The sequence below is a fragment of the Petromyzon marinus genome, chromosome 1 (assembly GCF_048934315.1).
Source record: "Petromyzon marinus isolate PM22_M1 ecotype Great Lakes invasive population chromosome 1, UKy_Petmar_22M1.pri1.0, whole genome shotgun sequence".
Lineage (NCBI taxonomy): Eukaryota > Metazoa > Chordata > Hyperoartia > Petromyzontiformes > Petromyzontidae > Petromyzon > Petromyzon marinus.
Window position 1 is genome coordinate 33,034,727 of NC_133667.1, and position 17,456 is coordinate 33,052,182.

The following is a 17,456-nucleotide window of genomic DNA, read 5'->3' on the forward strand; positions in this document are numbered from 1 at the left end:
ATTTGTGATGTATGATATATTATTTATTCTTATTTTTATTGAATTTTTCTACCTACGTGACTTTACCGAAGGGCCATAGAGTATGGATTCCTGCAGTCACGAAAGCTTCAAATCTAGATCGTTCTTCGCTTGTATGCGGAATCAAGCCTGGGTCCCGCGTCTCATCGACTCCGGGTCTTCGTCTCGAGTTCACTCGCTACTCCCGTAGTGAGCCGCATCACCTACTATAGAACCTGAGTTACGTTCAGTGTTACCCGCTAGGGAAGTTGTTTTAATAAAAGTGTTGCCTCCCAGTCCAGAGTGTGTGCCTCCGTGTTGGTGAACAACACTACACTTGCAAAAGGTTTCTGTTTGGTGTTTTAACATCTTAACACAGCTGTTTAACACGGAGGTTTTCGCGACCGATATCCATAATTGAGGTTTTTTTGGAGGGGGTTAGATCGCGTAAATATATAAATGTGTCGTTAAACCCGCCACCACCCGACACAGCCAACTAGTAAGGTTTGTCACGTAAACAGAACGTGCCAATTCGTCACTGGTACAGCACACAAATCTGGCTGTCGCCTGATGAAGCTAGTTGTAATTACTGGCGAAACGTCGTACTCAGATTGTAAAGGTTGTGGCTTGGCTCACCAACACACCGGTGTGCTGTACTAGTATACTACACTACACACTACACTATACACTACACTATACACTACACTATACACTACACTATACACTACTATACACTATTATACATTACACTATACACTACTATACACTACTAGACACTACACTATACACTACACTATACACTACACTATACACTACTAGACACTACACTATACACTACACTATACACTACACTATACACTACACTATACACTACTATACACTACACTATACACTACATTATACATTACTATACACTACACTATACACTACACTATACACTACTAGACACTACACATTACACTATACACTACACTATACACTACTATGCACTACACTATACACTACTATACACTACACTACACACTACACTAGACACTACACTATACACTACTATTTACACTACACTACTATACACTACACTATACACTACACTATACACTACTAGACACTACACTACACACTATACTATACACTACACTATACACTACTATGCACTACACTATACACTACTATACACTACACACTACACTATACACTACACTATACACTAGTGCTGTACTAGTGACGAATGGGCCGCGTTCTGTTTACGTGACAACCCTCACTAGTTGGCTGTGTCGGGTGGTGGCGGGTTTAACGACACAACATTTACTTATCTACGCGATCTAACGCCACACAACCCCCCCCCTCACCTCTATTATGGATCTTAACACACCTGTTTAATTGCCACAAAGGGGGAAAAAACTGACTCGTGTGTTCTTGGAAGTTCGCGAGGATGGACGTGACATCGACAACGCGCATGTGCGTTGTCTGACGGCTCCTCGGCGTCGCTTCGAGCGGCTGCGGTCACTCCCGTGACCGCTAGAGGTCACTAGAGGCCGCAAGAGGTCACTAGAGGTCACTAGAGGTCACTAGAGGCCGCTAGTGGCCGCTAGTGGCCGCTAGAGGTGGCTAGAGGTCACTATAGGTCGCTAGAGGTCACTAGAGGTCACTAGAGGCCGCTAGAGGTCGCCAGAGGCCGCTAGAGGCCGCTAGAGGTCACTAGAGGTCACTAGAGGCCGCTAGAGGTCGCCAGAGGTCGCCAGAGGCCGCTAGAGGTCACTAGAGGCCGCTAGAGGTCACTAGAGGTCGCTAGAGGTCGCTAGAGGTCACTAGAGGCCGCTAGAGGCCGCTACAGGCCGGTAGAGGTCACTAGAGGCCGCTAGAGGTCGCCAGAGGTCACTAGAGGTCGCTATAGGCCGCTAGAGGTCACTAGAGGCCGCTACAGGCAGCTAGAGGCCGCTAGAGGTCACTAGAGGCCGCTAGAGGTCACTAGAGGTCACTAGAGGCCGCTAGTGGCCGCCAGAGGCCGCTAGAGGTCGCTAGAGGTCGCTAGAGGTCACTAGAGGCCGCTAGTGGTCGCTAGAGGTCACTAGAGGCCGCTAGAGGTCGCTAGAGGTCGCTAGAGGTCACTAGAGGCCTGTAGAGGCCGCTAGAGGTCGCTAGAGGTCACTAGAGGCCGCTAGAGGTCACTAGAGGTCCTAGAGGTCACTAGAGGCCGCTAGTGGCCGCTAGTGGCCGCAAGAGGCCGCTAGAGGTCGCTAGAGGTCGCTAGAGGTCACTAGAGGCCGCTAGAGGTCGCTGGAGGTCACTAGAGGCCGCTAGTGGTCGCTAGAGGTCGCTAGAGGTCACTAGAGGTCACCAGAGGTCGCAAGAGGTCGCTAGAGGCCGCTAGAGGTCACTAGAGGTCGCTGGAGGTCACTAGAGGTCGCTAGAGGCCGCTAGAGGTCGCTAGAGGTCACTAGAGGTCGCTAGAGGTCACTAGAGGTCATTAGAGGCCGTTAGAAGTCGCTAGAGGTCACTAGAGGCCGCTAGAGGCCGCTGGAGGTCACTAGAGGTCGCTAGAGGTCGCTAGAGGTCGCTAGAGGTCGCTAGAGGTCATTAGAGGTTACTAGAGGTCGCTAGACTCGCCGGTGTTTGTGAGAAAGAAAAGAAAGTGCTCGCGCGTGCGTGTGGGGGTGTTCCACTTCTTTCACGCCGTACCTTGGCCAACCGTGCGCTCGAATACGTGCGGCGCTTATTTGGTGGCATTGTTTGCACTCGCACAATTAGCACAATTAGCATAATTAGCTCAATTAGCATAATTAGCATAATTAACTCAATTAGCACAATTAGCACAACAAAACGACGGCACAGTCCTCAGCCCGACCGTCGAATACCACTGCCGCCTTGAAGTGGACAATATATACGGGACGACGGTTCGGTAAGTGGCCCATCTTCATAGCACAAGATTTAAAACTCGTTTCTTTAGATTTGGTGTATTTAGTTTATTGTCCGGTTAGCACGGCTGGCTACGTGCGATGCGAAAGAAGTTCAAGGTACATACACACACTCACACAGAGACACATAGACTCACACAGAGGCCCATAGACTCACACAGAGACATATAGACTCACACAGAGGTCCATAGGCTCACACAGAGACACATAGACTCACACAGCGACCCATAGACTCACACAGAGACCCATAGACTCACACAGAGACCCATAGACTCACACAGAGATACATAGACTCACACAGAGATACATAGACTAACGCATAGACCCATAGACTCACACAGAGACCCATAGACTCACACAGAGATCCATAGACTCACACAGAGACCCTTAGACTCACACAGAGACCCATAGACTCACACAGAGACCCATAGACTCATACAGAGACCTATAGACTCACACAGAGACCCATAGACTCACACAGAGACACATAGACTCAGACAGAGACACATAGACTAAGAAAGAGACCCATAGACACACACATAGACCCATAGACTCACACAGAGATACATAGACTCACACAGAGACCCATAGACTCACACAGAGACACATAGACTCACAAAGAGACCCATAGACTCACACAGAGACCCATAGACTCACACAGAGACCCATAGACTCACACAGAGATCCATAGACTCACACAGAGACCCTTAGACTCACACAGAGACCCATAGACTCACACAGAGACCCATAGACTCATACAGAGACCTATAGACTCACACAGAGACCCATAGACTCACACAGAGACACATAGACTCAGACAGAGACACATAGACTAAGAAAGAGACCCATAGACACACACATAGACCCATAGACTCACACAGAGACACATAGACTCACACAGAGACCCATAGACTCACACAGAGACACATAGACTCACAAAGAGACCCATAGACTCACACAGAGACCCATAGACTCACACAGAGACCCATAGACTCACACAGAGACACATAGACTCACACAGAGGCCCATAGACTCACACAGAGACCCATAGACTCATGCAGAGACCTATAGACTCACACAGAGACCCATAGACTCACACAGAGGCCCGTAGACTCACACAGAGACCCATAGACTCACACAGAGACACAGACTCACACAGAGACCCATAGACTCACAAAGAGACCCATAGACTCACACAGAGACACATAGACTCACACAGAGACCCATAGACTCAGACAGAGGCCCATAGACTCACACAGAGACCCATAGACTCACACAGAGACACATAGACTCACACAGAGACACATAGACTTACACAGCGAGACCCATAGACTCACACAGAGACCCATAGACTCACACAGAGATACATAGACTCACACAGAGACCCATAGACTCACACAGAGGCCTATAGACTCACACAGAGACCCATAGACTCATACAGACACATAGACTCACACAGAGACCCATAGAGTCACACAGAGACCCATAGACTCATACAGACACATAGACTCACACAGCGACCCATAGACTCACACAGAGACCCATAGACTCACACAGAGACCCATAGACTCACACAGAGACACATAGACTCACACAGAGACACATAGACTTACACAGCGAGACCCATAGACTCACACAGAGACCCATAGACTCACACAGAGATACATAGACTCACACAGAGACCCATAGACTCACACAGAGGCCTATAGACTCACACAGAGACCCATAGACTCATACAGACACATAGACTCACACAGAGACCCATAGAGTCACACAGAGACCCATAGACTCATACAGACACATAGACTCACACAGCGACCCATAGACTCACACAGAGACCCATAGACTCACACAGAGGCCCATGGACTCACACAAAGACCCACAGACTCACACAGAGACCCATAGACTCACACAGAGACCCATAGACTCACACAGAGACCCATAGACTCACACAGAGACTTTTAGACTCACACAGAGACCCATAGACTCACACAGAGACACATAGACTCACACAGAGGCCCATGGACTCACACAAAGACCCACAGACTCACACAGAGACCCATAGACTCACACAGAGACCCATAGACTCACACAGAGACCCATAGACTCACACAGAGACCCATAGACTCACACAGAGACCCATAGACTCACACAGAGACTTTTAGACTCACACAGAGACCCATAGACTCACACAGAGACACATAGTTTGTTGTCCTTTCCGCGCACCTCCGATTAGCACGGTTGGCTACGTGCGGTTTGAAGGAAGTTCAACGTACACACATACGACGTCCCTTCATAATTTGCATGCGTGTATGTTGAACTTCTTTCGCGCCGTACGTAACCACACCGTGCCGATCGAAGGTGCGGATATCACCACGCGAGTGCCCAAGATGAAGGACCGTTTCCCGAAACGTCGCCTATCAAATGCCGTTTTAAAGCCGCATTGCTCTATCGACGAATGTGTTGAGCTTTTTTTAATTTAAAGAATCGATTCGCGACCCTGACACGCCAGATTAGTTTTTCCTAATCACTGATCAAGGGACGGGGGTTGGTGGGTCTCAATCGTTTTACCTTACACCCCCCCCCCCCCCCCAAATGTTTAGGACCTGTTTGGTATTTCTATGAGTTTTTCCACGTGTGTGTTGCTTTAGTTGGCACGCACACACAACAGCTCAGACAATAAACGCGCACGCCTATGCAGCGGTGGGGGAGGGGGGGTGGGTGGAGCGGTGGCGCCGCGGTTAGCACGCCACGGTGTAAATCCACCAGCCGCTACCTGGGTTGCCACTCTACTTTGCTATTCGCAGCCAGGGTCAACGTCGAGTGGCGAGTGATGAATCCGATCCGGTGGCGCGTCTCGCTCGCTCTCAACCGACCTTCCCTTCGTTCATTCCTTCACCAGCACGAGAATGGCGAAGTATAGGGTCAGACGGCCCGCACGGCTCATCCAGCAGTGGAGCGGACAAAGGCTCTTGTGCATGGACAGTACAACACGGGCTGGCCCTTTGAGAAGCATGTGTGTGCAGCACGCGAATTCTCTCATTTTTTTATTCTATTTTTCATTTCCGTGGCAGGCTTTTTCTGTGTGTGCTAAATCTCCTCTGCAATCTGGGTTTCCCTAAACCTCAAAGTCGCTGGGACTTCTCATATCGCGTGGCTGGAGAAGTTCGCACGGATGGAACTCAAGCGGCTGACATTAAACCGAGCTGCTCGTGCTGGTAACAAATACCAGCTCCTCATTGTTGTAGGTCCAGGCTTTATAATCGTCATTATCATCATCATCGTCTTCATTACCACCACCACCATCATCATCACCACCATCATCACCACCATCATAATCGTTGTCATCATCATCATCGTCTTCATTACCACCACCACCATCGTCGTCATCATCATCACCATCATCATTAACACGACCGTCATAATATCACCACCACCACCACATGTGTGAAACCTACTGGACATCTGCAAAAAACAACTTTACAGCTAATCGGATTCCTCCAATAATAATAAACATTCTGATTTCTGATTCTGACAATCAACATCACCAATAACCACCACGTCCTAGCTTCATTACTGTCACCACCATCACCACAACTACCACCACCATCACCACGACCACCACCATCACCACCACCATTACCACCACCGCCATCATCACCATCATCATCCACCCGAACAAACGTCCATTTGATATCGACTGCCATGACAGGTGCTGTCTCCAACCGTGATCATCATCAGCCATAGTCTATTCACTGCTGGACGAACGCCTTCCAACGTCGTGGCAATCCCACCAACATTTAAATCGGCCGGTGGTCGAGACTTAATGACGGAGCGACAACCAAACGCGTGGATCGCGTCCAAAAAATAGGAGGGATGCTCGCGGCCGAGACGGAGCGATGGAATTGTCCGTTAGTGCAGGCGCTCGCACGGATCGTTGCATCCAGGACTTAATCTCAGCCGGTCGTAAGGCCCCAGGTCAGTGACCCGGACATAAACCAAGAAATGTTTGCCGATACCCGGCCACACAACCACATCCAGGAGCCACAGCTCGCCGCCACGGCTGCCGGACAAATCATTCACGACCGCGAGAAACGGCAACGGCCTTTGGCGGGGCGGGTTAAGTCTTCATCCAGCTGTGGATTGATCATAGCTGCTGCTGCTTCTGATGATGATGTTAGATACGGTACTGTCTGTTCTCCTGTAACGCCCCGTGTTTTCAAAACGCGAATTGGATAGAACGCCGTAATGTATTAGGGAACGCGTTTTTTTGTTTTGTTATAACGCGGAATGCGAATTGGATATAACGCGATCGAGTGAACGGAACTACGTGGCGCGCGAGAAGGGGTAAAGCGGTTGTCGCGGCTGCCTCGGCGTAGCATCATCGCATTGGGATGCTGCTAGATGCTTCTAGACGCTACCCACGCAGCCTCTCAGTCTTTCTTCAGCCCGCATAACGCAATCTCGCGTGTGATTGCGTGACTGTGCTTTACCCACCCCCCCCCCCACCCCTATATTATATATTATTAAGTTATATCGCCGATTATTATTATATATTTGGTCTCTCATCCATAACGTGGTGTCCTTCAGGAACGCAACTAGCGCGCTGTGGGAGAAACTGACTGGACGGGGACTCCTCTGACTTACGAACATTCTACTTACGAACATTCTACTTATGAACAGACCTCTTGAATTAATAATCGAGGTGTTTTGTTTGGAGGTGGTGAGGGGGGGGGGGGTTAGATCGCGTAAATATAAATGTGTCGGTAAACCCGCCATCTCCCGACACAGCCACAAAGTAAAGGGGTTTGTCACGTAAACAGAACAGTGCCCAATTCGTGACTAGCACAGCACTCAGCGGTGTGTTGGAGAGCAAATGCACAACATTTACAATCTGGGAGTACGACGTCTCGCCAGTATTTACAACCGGCATCATCAGGCGGCAGAGCACGTGTTAAACCATTCCTCTTGGAACCTAACTCGTTCGTAAGTCGAGGCGCCCCTCTACTCGCTATTGTCGTCTCGGTCCCAGCCAATACCCCCCCCCACTCCGCGGAGCCGGGGGTGAGGGGGGGGGGGCTGTCGCGAATACGGCTCACTCGCTCGAGGGAGAAAATAAATAAAGGCACAAATAGAAACGCGTATCTGCGACAGGGGTGTGAATCTGGCAGCACTCGACCGTCGCGCCAAGCCTGGCAAGTGCCCTCTCGCCACTGCGGCACCCCGCGGGCCTTCCTCGTCCGTGAGACGAGATGCGGTGCGAGAGATTTGAGTCACCTCCCTGGCGCTCTGTTGTGTTGGAACGTCAGCGCTGGTAGGGGGGGGGGAAGAAGGCAGAAGGCGACCCGGGCGACTCGCGTATAGCTCGCGAATCGCCGCACGACGGATGAGCCGGAGGTCTTCCACCACGTCCTTTGCGCGTGGGCGCGTTGCGCTACGCTGCGTTGTGCGTGAATATGCGTATGCATGTGGAAACAAAAATCAGGATAGGTTTGACCCGTTCTGGCAACCAAACAGGAGGTGTGTTAAGATGCTCAAACACCAAACAGAAAACCTTTTGCAAGGGATCAAGTCTGCATTGATCACGCGTACTTGTGATGACCGTGCAAACAAACATGCTCTGATAATTAATATACGTGGCATTGTCTTTGAAACTGTTCGCCTATTGAGCGTTCTCTGCTCTTAACACTGGTGGTGAGACTGAGCCCGACAGAGAGGCTGTCTCTGTTGTAGACCAATCAGTTTCAAAGACAATGCGTATATCATCAGAGCCATGTCTGTTTGCATGTTCACCACAAATACTGCTAAGGTGATTCCTTGCTAAAGGTTTCTATTTTGATGTTAGAGCATCTTAACACAACCCCTGTTTTATTGCCAGAATTCTTACTTTTTTCAATACTTTGATACTGGCACAAAAGGTCCCAATATGTATTCGTCTTGCACGATCCACACACACACATAGTGTATATAGAAAGCTAAGGTAATCGATGCGGTTTATTTCACACGTCGCCGGTAAACGGCTGCAACCGACGCCAAAAAATGAATGGCCCAAAGACAAATGCGCGTCGCGAGCCGTACACAGTTTGTCTGCGTCCGTGTGTGTGTCTGTCAGTCGAGAACCTGAGTACCTGGTGCGGTGTGTAAACATCGCCACTCGGGAGACTAAGGCGGTCGGGCGTGGTGTTGGCCACCCCCATCCCCTCGTGTGCCGTGCCGGCCTTCATAGGTGCTCGCTAACAGCACTTGCCCCAACAGTCAGCTCAGGCTATACGGGGAATCTTTGTCTTTGGCAGTTTAGACCCTCTACTCTGCTTTTACCCTCGGGTTAAAAAAAACAAGGTTCCCCCCGCATACACACATACATACCATACACTCAGCATACATATATAATGATTTCATATACACAGATCCCAACCCCCTCGTGTATATAGCTTGAGCAGACTGTTGGGGCAAGCGATGTTTTCAGTTCAGTTTCTTTATTTTGGTATAGCCCTGTGAGCCATTCGGCTCTTGAATCGGGTGCAACCACAACAAACAAAAAAAACAAAAACACGAACAAGAAAAACATCTTAAAGTGACTACGTGACTGTGCAAACGGAAAATCCATGAAAAAAACTGAAAAATATTCCTGAAAAAAGCACCGTACACCAACGCTGTGTGCAAAAAATCCCAGTGGGATGCAAGCCAAACAACAACAACCACAAGAAAACTTAGATTAAGGTCATCAGTCTAACTCTGTACGACAACAAAACAAACATGTCCAAACCAAAAAAGGTTTTCGAAATCACCAAAAAATGAAGCCATAATTGCAACGTAACAGTGATCACAGGGACTGTGACCGAATTCTTACAATAAACTACATAAATAACATGTAACACCAAATCCTAGAGCCATAGCTGGCTGCATGAGTTACTCCACAACAACAGAAGCATCAGTCGGAGTATCAAATTTTTCAATGCACCTTTAAGATCAGCACGCTAAATCAAAATACAGATAATACTTTGCAGCGTCATCCGGAGCGAAACATTTTATTTTACGCCAATGAATAGCAGTGGCAGCTAGGGGTGTACAACTCCTCTAGAGCAGTTTTGAGAGAAGATCTCATTGGTAGCGATTCAAGTTGCAGTTTATTGGCAATAGCATTCCAGACCCTGTGAGCGAGTAGCACCGATCTCTCACGCGCACGCTACGTTACAATCCATCCGGCGGCACCCGAGTTCATTCCGTGTCTGTCCAGCGGCCGGACGTCCCATCTCTCGGGGGGATGCAGTTCCCTCCTTTGGCTGCCAATCCGTCACCAGTCTCGCCGCGACCTACGGCCACCGTCCCACCGAGCTCCGTGTACTGCCCAAGCCAAATATATATGTATATATTTATATTTCTTGGGGGTTCGGGATGAAATGCATTTTGTTCTCATAACGTGGCTGTGCTTTTAATATTGTTACATTGGTAATGGTCTATCGGGCAATTGTGACAACACGTTACTGTCGTGAGATGGCGGATTTAGGCTGTCGGGGTGGTTATGATACGTGCACACGTACGGTGCCTTTTATTGATCCACGGCGAGACGAGGGCCTTCTCCCGCTCCCCGCGACGGCTCGTTGGTGGGGGTCGTTTGGCCATACTTCACCACGCGGGTCGGTGCGACTTGGTGAAGGAGGGGGAACACTATTGTACATCGATGCATTTTGGCGCACTGCCCTCCCGATGCCGGACAATGCAGCCGCGCAGTAGCCCATAGCACATCATTATAATTTATTGTAATCAATTCCACCGCTGGACGGAGGCCTCCCCCAAAAAGCCGTCGCCGTCTCTCACGGGCACGCGACGTTACAATCCATCGAATTATAATGAACGACAGTTATTCATAATTTATCGTCAACCTGTTACGAGCCGCCGCTCAGTATTTGCACCACGCTCTCGTAGAGGGGACGACTCAGAGGCCCGTTGAGGAAGCACGGACGGGCGGAGAAGGCAGCATCAGCCACACGGTGAGCCTGCGCCAACAATTGCCCAAGGTCTGCGGTCCTCCACGCATTGACGCGTAATCGGGCGATAAATGAGTGTTTACATGTCGGAGGAAATCGGACCGCCTGGCCAAAACGCACGCGTGCGATGGGAAACACTCTATCCCAGTGGTTCTACACCCGGCGTCACGCGGACCCCTGGGGGTACGTGGAAATGTCCCAGGGGAGTACGCGAGGTGATCCATAAACGTGTGAAATTACATCACCCGTGAGAGTCATTGGTGAATACTCACGTGTGAATCTGACAATCTAAAACAACTAAGATAACATATTTATGGTTCTTTCGATAAAGTCACGTAGAAGGGAAACAATAAAATAATAAAAAATATAAAACAATAAAATTCTCACGACGTTTCGACTGCAACACAAGCAATCATCATCAGGTGTGAAAACCACAGCAATATATTTATTTTTCAAATTTTCTTGCTGTGGTTTTCACACCTGATGATGATTGCTTGTGTTGCAGTCGAAACGTCGTGAGAACTTTATTGTTTTATATTTTTATTATTTTATTGTTTCCCTTCTACGTGACTTTACCGAAAGAACCAAGAATATGAATCCCTGCAGTCACGAAATCTTTTGTAAATCAAAACTAAGATAACATTTGACTCGATATGGTTGGTAACTTAGAACGATAAAAAATACCTTTCTAAACTCATTGTAGTTTCCAAGAGAACGAATTATGTCACGCGTGCAGAGAGCGTCCGTCGAGTATTTGTATTCGCTCGTTAGGATACCTCACAGAATGGACAACTCGTTAAAATATTGACGTTCATTATTGAGAATAGGGTTTTCCCCTTTTATCTGGCAACAAAACAGGTGTTAAGTTGTTAAAACACCAAACTGAAACCTTTCACGAGAAATCACGTCCGCATTAACCACTATACTTGTGGTCAGAATGCAAACAAAAAAAACATACTCTGATAATAAATGCATTGTCTTTGAAACGGATTGGTCCACACCAGAGACAGCTTTCTTTTGAGCCTCGTCTCAAACGGTGTTAGACCAGAGGACGCCTTTTGGTTTTGTCGTGGGTTCGATCCCGACTCTGACGCCTGCTCCGTATTTGGGAGTTTGCGTGTCTCTCTCTCTCTCTCTTTCCCCGTGATCGCGTGGATTTTTCTCCGGGTCCTTCTTTTTTTCCCTCCACATTTAGATTCAACGCGCAGGGATGGTATTTCACTCCGCACTAGGTACTCATCTGAGGCTGAGTCGACCGAGGGCAGTTCCAGGAGCGGGTTCGTAGCACAGCGCGATAACTGCTACACTACCGCTCCCCCCCTCCCCACACGAACATGCTACATCACCATCACGTGCACCATCACTCACACGTGCACCATCACTCACACGTGCACCATCACTCACACGTGCGTTGTCACGTGCACCGTTCAACTATTACTCGGAGTATTTGTCTGCTGCGATAAATGTCCACACGATGCTACGCCAACTGCTTTGAGCTACAATTTGTGATGACCGGGTGGGTCGCTTCTGATAAAGCGTTGCACAGCGCAGGTGGACCTTACCTGGTAAATAACAAAAAAATGTTTCTAGCTTTCAATCGCATCGCTGATATGAACGTTCCAAACTTGTAAAGGCGCGTCCTTAATTAATACGCGAGCGCGAATCCACCGAGTAATCTCGAAGACCGTGTACAGACAACGCAGATTGCCACAAAAACTCGTTACGTAACAATCATTCCCCACGTTCGCCAAAAGCCCTCCGAAGACCGGTTCACACATCACGACGCCGCCGATGTTAGCCGGGAATCGAATTCCAGATTCTCGTGGTGTAGCGCTCTAACCACTACGTCGCCGCTCCCCACGTGTTCACGCCCACGAAGCAATATTCACACATTGACAGTGCAGCGACGACTCGTCGATTGATATCGATTATTAATCTTCACAATGCACGCACCTGGATCCGACAACGTGCAGAGGGGCATCACAAACGACATCGCGATCTCGCCGCCGCTCGAAAAGCCAAGCAACTTTTTTAGCCTGGCGAGTCAAAGCGCTGCTGCGAGCAATCTGGTGCAGACGCGTCCGCACCACACGAGCGATTTCAGCGGCGAACCACGATCGGCCCTTGCAATCGTTAACGCTCGCGATAAACCGTCGCCTCCGCTGCCTCACTACTCACTCGGACGCGTGCGAAGCAGTTTCAGGCGATGACTCAGTCGCAGGCGATTTCGAGAGCGTGGATCTGCTCGCTGCTCGACGGAGCTCACTTCTCGGCACGGGCTGGATGGGGTGGACTAGCACCCCGCCCACACTTATCAGTCCTCCGTCCAGCGGAATTAAAACCTCAGGGCTGGAGCAGAAGAGTGATAAGGGAGGGCGGCGAGGCGCGTATGGAGCGGGCGCCATCGACCGATACATATATGTAGAGACACTGAGATGGAGATGGGGGGGAGATACAGACAGAGGGAGAAAAAGAGATAAAAGGTGGTTCCTCCTCGAGATGTTTACACCTTATCATCATCATCATCAAGACCTGGGTTCGATTCCTGTTTCCGGGCGTCCCTCTCTGTATGGGGGTTTCCTCCACACTCCCTCCCTCCCTCCCGTGGGTTCTCGGAATTGCTGCCGTAACCAGAAAGGAACTCGACATGACCGGTGGTCGATCCAAACAATGGCAATGCAGCGGAAGAGAGGTCCCACCTGAAATAAAAAAAAAACACAGAGGCTTCGGACTGCGCGAGACTTTCCTGGATAAATGGGCAGTGATCATCATCATCGTCGTTGTTGTTGTGGTTAGAACGTCACATCGTGCACATATCGTTCACGGAACCATCACGTATTCCCAACGGTGTGCCGCATTCCACTTGAATTCATCATCATCATCATGATCATAAATCAGTAATCAAATCGTCGTCAATATTTCCGTCCATATTATCGTCACTCACGCAGTCATAATCCCGACAGCGCTACAAATTATTGACACGAAATCTTCACAAGAATCCGTACCCATAGCGAAGCACTTGTCTAATGTCGGCGTTGTGTGCTTGACATGTTGAACTTGATTTCATAAGTATACTCATCAGCAGCAGCAGCAGCAATGTGATCTCATCATCATCAATCATCACAACTGATACGTTCATCGTTATCACGATCACCCATCACTCATCAACCATCCTCCTGCCATCCCATCACCACTGTCACCTAGCTGATGTCTCCGTTTGTCGATCAAGATTCCTTCTCACGGAGGCCGCGCGAGTAATAGTTGAACGGTGCACGTGACAACGCACGTGTGAGTGATGGGGCACGTGTGAGTGATGGGGCACGTGTGAGTTATGGTGCACGTGTGAGTGATGGGGCACGTGTGAGTGATGGTGCACGTGTGAGTGATGGGTCACGTGTGAATGATGGTGCACGTGTGAGTGATGGTGCACGTGTGAGTGATGGGGCACGTGTGAGTGATGGGGCACGTGTTAGTGATGGTGCACGTGTGAGTGATGGGGCACGTGTTAGTGATGGTGCACGTGTGAGTGATGGTGCACGTGTTAGTGATGGTGCACGTGTGAGTGATGGTGCACGTGATGGTGATGGTGCATGTTCGTGTGGGGAGGGGGGAGCGGTAGTGTAGCAGTTAGCGCGCTGTGCTACTAACCCGGTCCTGGAACTGCCCTCGGTCGACTCAGCCTCAGATGAGTACCTAGTGCGGAGTGAAATACCATCCCCTCTCGGTAGACAGAGGCGGTAGGACGTGGTGACTGGCCCCGCACTCCACGCCCGTCTGCGTGGTGCCCTCTCCCCGTAGCCTTAATAGGCACTCGCTAACTCTCGGCTAGAAACCCTCGTCGCGGTGTTCTCCATTGCGAGGCCGGTCCTGCCTCTTCCCCCCTCCCCCCAACGAACCACCTTCACCCTACCACCACCATCACTCCCTTCACCAACCCGCACTGACCGTCGTGGTGAAGTATGGTCAAACAACTCACCCCCGCGCACCCACGACCTGCGCGTCTTGGAGAGGCCCGCTTCATCCAGCAGTGGATTGACAAAGGGCTGCCTCCCCGCTCCCCAGTCGTTACACAACTCCCCGCTGGCACGTGCGCACGTGTGCGCGCGCGCGTGTGTGTGTGTGCGGTTGTGGAATTTGGCATTGGGTGAGCGTACGTGTGTATCACAGTGCCACTCTGATGTGTGTGTGTGTATCTGAACCTATTTTCGGGCCCTCCCACCTTAGGCCGACTCGGCCTGCGGTGAATCTGCTTGCCTCGACTGCGCCGCGGGTGTTCACGTCCGCGCTGATCGCCATCAGGAATTTCCCGCGACGTCGAATGAGGCGAAGGCTGTTCGTGTGCGAGAATGAGTGGTGAGCACGCAGATGCCTCGTGTGGTGATACCAGCTGATGCCTGGTGTGGTGATACCTCGTGTGATGATACCAGCTGATGCCTGGTGTGGTGATACCTCGTGTGATGATTCCAGCTGATGCCTGGTGTGGTGATACCTCGTGTGATGATACCAGCTGATGCCTGGTGTGGTGACACCTGGTGTGGTGATGCAAGCTGATGCCTGGTGTGGTGATACCTCGTGTGATGATACCAGCTGATGCCTGGTGTGGTGACACCTGGTGTGGTGATGCAAGCTGATGCCTGGTGTGGTGATACCTCGTGTGATGATGCAAGCTGATGCCTGGTGTGGTGATACCTCGTGTGATGATTCCCCCGTGCGAGGACACGATACTCGTCGTGACGACACCTCGCGCGATGAGACCGCACCTGCACGAGTCGCATCTTCATCTTCCGTCTTTGCCGCTCTCCCCTCGCTCTGGACGCTCCTCGCGACCCCCGTAAGCGCCGCTTGGAAAGCGACTCCGAGATTGGAACGCCGACTCGCATTGTCTGAGCAACTGGGTGTGAGCTAAATACAAACAGCTGCAATCTTACTCGTTTTGTTTTACGTCTCGATTTTTTGTTACGACAAACCAAATGTAGGTCTCAAAATCTCGACTACTCCAAAAAATCCCATCGGATGGTACGGGAATATTCACAGTCGGTACCATCACCGACATCAGCATCACGAGTGATGATCGTCACGATGATGATTGTGATCATATTCATTTCATCTGCAGGGGCTAAGAAACATTCTCACTGCGGCCAGGCTGCACAGTTGTGCCACGTGCAGAGCCCTGCCTTGTCTGCGGTGAGTGTTGGAGAGTGTGAGTGAGTGAGTGAGTGTGGAGTTGTGGTCGAGTGCGAGTGAGTGTGTGCGTGTCTGTATGTATTGTTAGTGTGGGTCTAAACGGTGTCTATGTGTGAGTGAGTGTATGCGAGTGAGGGTGTGTGAGTTATGTCAGTGAGTGTGAATGTGTGATTATCTGTGTGAGTGAGTGTTTGCGAGTGTGTGAGTCTATTCGTAGCTGTCTGTAAGAGAGAGAGAGATAGAGAGAGTGTGTGTGACTATATACAGTACATGAGCGTGTGTGTCTGCGAGTCTGTCTTTGTGTGAGTCCGTGTGAGTCGGCGAGTGTGAGCGCGTATGACCCAGTGAGTGTGAGTGAGCCTGATTGTATAAGTGCGTGATTGTGTTGTACGCACGTGCGCGTGTGTGTCAGAGTGTGAGTGCGCGTGATAGTGAACGCGGGGAGCGGCGGTGTAGCGGTTTGCGCGTTGCGCTACGAACCCGAGTTTGAATTCCGCCAACACCAGTGACGATTATCTGAACCGGGTCCTGGGTCTCCGCCAGGTCGACTCAGCCTCAAAAAGGTACCTGGTACGATCTGGCATAACATCGCCACTGGGGAGACAAAGGCGTGCGGGCGTTGTGCTGGCTGAGCCACCACAACCCCCGTGGTGTGCCGTGCCGACCTTCACAGGTGCTACTCGCTTGGCAGCACTTCGCCCCCTCCCAAAAAAAGTCCGTAAAGGATAAACGTGGGATCTTTGTCTGATCGTGATAGCGAGTGAGTCTTGCGACTAGAGGTGGGGGGGGGGGGCGATGTCATCTGGGGGAACTTCTCTGGACAGCAGACGATGCTGTGACCGTCTCTCTGCGTCTCCGTGCTTGCTTGCGCGTGCGTGCGCGTGCGCGCGCGTGTTATATAGGAGCGCAAGCGTCGCTCTGCTCAGCGACGTTCGAGTAAAATGCCACGCCTAGCCTCGACCAGGCAGAAACTCCCAGCCCAAAACTCTTCAATACCCCCCCCCATTTTTGTAATTTTTCTCCCCACCTACCTCTTCGCCAGACCCCCCCCCCATAATAACATATTTAATAAATATGTATATTTGTTTGTTTAGTGAACACTGCTTTTTTTATTTAGTCTTCTAGGGAGGACCTGCTGCAGTTGATTAAAATATCGTTCGGTGGACGCCGCAGTCATCTCTTTTGTCCTTCGAAGTATCAGCGGGTCGCAATGTGACGATCGGGGAGGGTTTTTGTTGTTGTTTAAACGCCGGGTGACGTGCACCCAAAAGGATCCCTACCGGCGGTGGGGTTTGTTGAGCTATTTGCTGACTCGGAAGTTGTCTACTCGGTAGTTTTTGTTATGATTATAGAGCCACTAAGCAGGCCGGGC

The 17,456-nt window shown here is 50.2% G+C and overlaps 1 long non-coding RNA gene across 2 annotated transcripts in view; it reads right to left on the bottom strand.

The window, feature by feature from the left end:
- The window catches only part of LOC142924647 (uncharacterized), a 22,687-nt gene extending 5,747 nt beyond the window's left edge, over positions 1 to 16,940 (bottom strand). The window contains exons 1-4 of one of the 2 annotated variants that reach the window (XR_012941759.1): positions 16,565 to 16,940; positions 15,590 to 15,802; positions 12,854 to 13,599; positions 8,190 to 8,351 (exon numbers count right to left, since the gene is read on the bottom strand). This is a non-coding gene — a long non-coding RNA (uncharacterized LOC142924647). Of the gene's footprint in view, positions 1 to 8,189; positions 8,352 to 12,853; positions 13,600 to 15,589 lie in introns of both variants that reach the window. The other variant, XR_012941760.1, reaches the window with a different exon arrangement.
- Positions 16,941 to 17,456: the final 516 nt, after the last annotated feature.